The following is a 3,226-nucleotide window of genomic DNA, read 5'->3' on the forward strand; positions in this document are numbered from 1 at the left end:
ACGTCAATCAGGTCAATTGTCAAACTTAAAATTGTGGAATTTTGAATTGGGAGAGCACAGTATAAGTGAAATATAAGAAAACCTCTTAAAATATACTAATATATTGTTGCAAATACTACAATGATTGCACGACATTGTATAAAATCACTAAAAGTTGCCAATGATATAACCCTTTGTGCTACTGCAACCAAACTGCAATAAAAGCTTCTACTAGTGTCCGCTAGATGGCTCTGCTAGGCTACAATGCCCAGTAGACAATTTTTAAACGACAGGTACACGCGGCGTGCTCGCTTGAGTAATCCTTATCAAAACGTACAGCACCCGCTCGGAAATCCGCACTTAATTGGGTGGGAACTATCGAATTATGTTTTGATGTGTGTTTTTAAAACATAAAATGTTTTGTTCGGTTCATGATGACACAAATTTTGTTAAATACAGTAGAACGTCGATTATCCGGGGACGGATTAACCGGCGGGCGGCTTAACCGTGCGCTTAAATTTGACTGGCGTTCAATTGTGGGGAACATTTGCATCGATAGTCAAGTTGGTAAACAATATTTTAGTACAGCTATCTAGTGTCTAGTGATATTTTTGAACTTTATTTTTGTTCATGGACAGTTGCTAAACATGTAGTTTTTGATTAAAACAATATTATACTAGTGGCACTGGCTAATATTCAGCAGCGAGCCCATGGTGGGTATAACATTGCTTCTAAACGTCCAACGTTTGTACCGCGACAAAATTTCTGTGAACTCTTCTTTCTAGACGATTCTTCTTATTTCTAGACGATCTAAGTTGTCTTGTACCGTAACTTTTATACCGCGACCAACGTCCATGACTTACTACAGGTCGGTCCGTCTAGTGTACTTTGACAAATTTTCATTTGACAGCTAGGAAGTCCCAAGTTACTTAGCAAGTCCTACAAAGTCCTTAACAACCCTTATTCCTTATCTGCCAATATCCATACTTATCTCCATATTTGATCGTGACAAATTTTCTGCGAGCTCTTTATGCTAATAGGCTCAAAGCCACGGGAGTGACAAAATGCTGACAAACATTTCAAAACGTGAGCTTTTGTCAAAATATCATAACCTGGAGCCCCAAATAACCAAATCGGCCTTAACCCACTGTAAAGCCACTTCAAACCCAGGTGGGTTTGTGGTGGTCCATTCAATCGTTAACCCACCAAATTTTAGAACAAATGGAGTCGTCAGTTTCGATAAGATGTTCTGATAAGATTGACCTTTCCCACGCTTGGCCCACCTTTTCCATACATGTTGACGAGGAAAAGTTGGATCAAGTGCGGGCTAAGGTCAATATGCTGAATAGGATTTTAACACATCGATTACTTCCCAAATAACCAAAATACCGAAAACGCCACCAATTTCCTGTACTAAAAATCTAGTTGCACTAAACAAAGCCAAAAAACTGTCAGTTTGGTGGGATTACATACACACCTACAGAAGCGGCCACTTTAATGTTTGTTGAAGTCAGTTTTTTTATGCACGAGTAATTTATTTGCTCAACATCTATCACCCCAAAATGTGTTTAATTGTGCAAAGCAAGCAATAAAATTTGTGTGCTTAAGTTCATTTGTTGTGAAACATATTTGTGTAAGATGTATATGCGTGCGTTTGTTTACTTGCAAATGAAATTTTTCATTTCGCTGGTCAGTGCATAGTTTATATATTAATAATATTGCCGAAGTTGTGCAGTGATGTAAGTGGATGAATTAAAGCAACCCAAATGACCAAGATACCGTAAACGCCACCAATTTCTTGTACTAAAAATCCAGTTGCATCAAACAAAGCCAAAACAGTCAAACAAGACGAAGAAAAGTTGGGTCCAGTGCGGGCTAAGGTCAATATGCAGGATTTTAACACATCGATTACTTTAACTCATTCACTTACATCACAACATTACCTCGGCAATATTATAAATCTATAAACTGTGCACTGACCAGCAAAATTGATAAGTCCACTTGCAAGTAAACAAACACACACAAATATTTTTTACAACAAACGAACTTAAACCCACACGTTTAATCATTTTCTTTGCATAATTCAACATATTTTGGGGCGAAACATGGTTAGCAAATGAATGAACCGAGCATAAAAAATGTACAGGTGTCCCCCGAGTTACGACTGTATTTGGGACCGAAAAAATGTCCCAAAACAAGGTGTAAGTCGAAATAGTCGTACGTCGAATATCTGTGAACATAAAGTTTATAACCAAAATTATAGAGTAGGAATCAATGAAATCTAGTATTTTATTTCAAATAACGTTCGATAATTTGTAAACGGCTTTTGGGGCACGGCATATTCAAGACTGGGGAGTTTTGAAATCTGTGGAAATATGTTTGTAACGGTTATCAGCACAGAAATTCAAAAAATATATCAATTTCATTTCAATGACAACTTTAAACTGTCAAAATCAAAATCGTCGTAACTGCGAATCGTCGTAACTCGAGGGGGTCGTAACTCGGGGGACGCCTGTACTTTAACAACATTGTTTGATGCAACAGGATTTTTAGTACAATAAATTGGTGGCGTTTTCGTTATATTATTTGAGAACTGAAAGTTTTTTTTTAGCTTTGTTTGATGCAACTGAAATTTTGGTACAAGAAATTTCTTGTTACGTTTTCGGTATCTTGGTTATTTGGGATTGACAACTGAGTTATACGAGTTGGTTCGCGGTACCAAAGAAACCTCGCGTCGTGAATTTTCTGTCTAACACTGCTTCTAGACGACCCAAAAATCTTCCGCGACATTTTTTTTGCGACACTTTTCATCTGTCGAACTGTCTATGTTTTAGCACGAATGTATGGCTTACTTCGATCGCAATGTCGCACAAGCGTTGCGTTTCTGTGTAAAAAATCACAAACCTGTGACCATAACGGTTGCCCTTAATTTTGTTCTAAAACTGAACCGTTTTTTTAAGAACAAAGAGCTCTCAGAAAATTTGTCACCGTATAAAAGATGGTCGTCTAGAAGCAGTGTTATACAAGGTTACCGAGGCCGAGGAAACCTCGGGTCGTGTATTTTCGGCCTTATGTTTTTAAAGAAAAAAAAGGTTGCCCGGGCGCGAGACGTTGGCGCTCTACGTCTATTTGAACGGTTATTCGGCACGACGCTGCACAAAAATGCTCTCTGGGAAATATGTCAGCTCATTCGACAGCTCCGTTTGACAGCGGGAGTCGTCTTGGCAAACGATGTCAAAACTCGTCA

Source organism: Anopheles arabiensis, chromosome 3 (genome assembly GCF_016920715.1).
Source record: "Anopheles arabiensis isolate DONGOLA chromosome 3, AaraD3, whole genome shotgun sequence".
In the NCBI taxonomy this organism is placed as follows: domain Eukaryota; kingdom Metazoa; phylum Arthropoda; class Insecta; order Diptera; family Culicidae; genus Anopheles; species Anopheles arabiensis.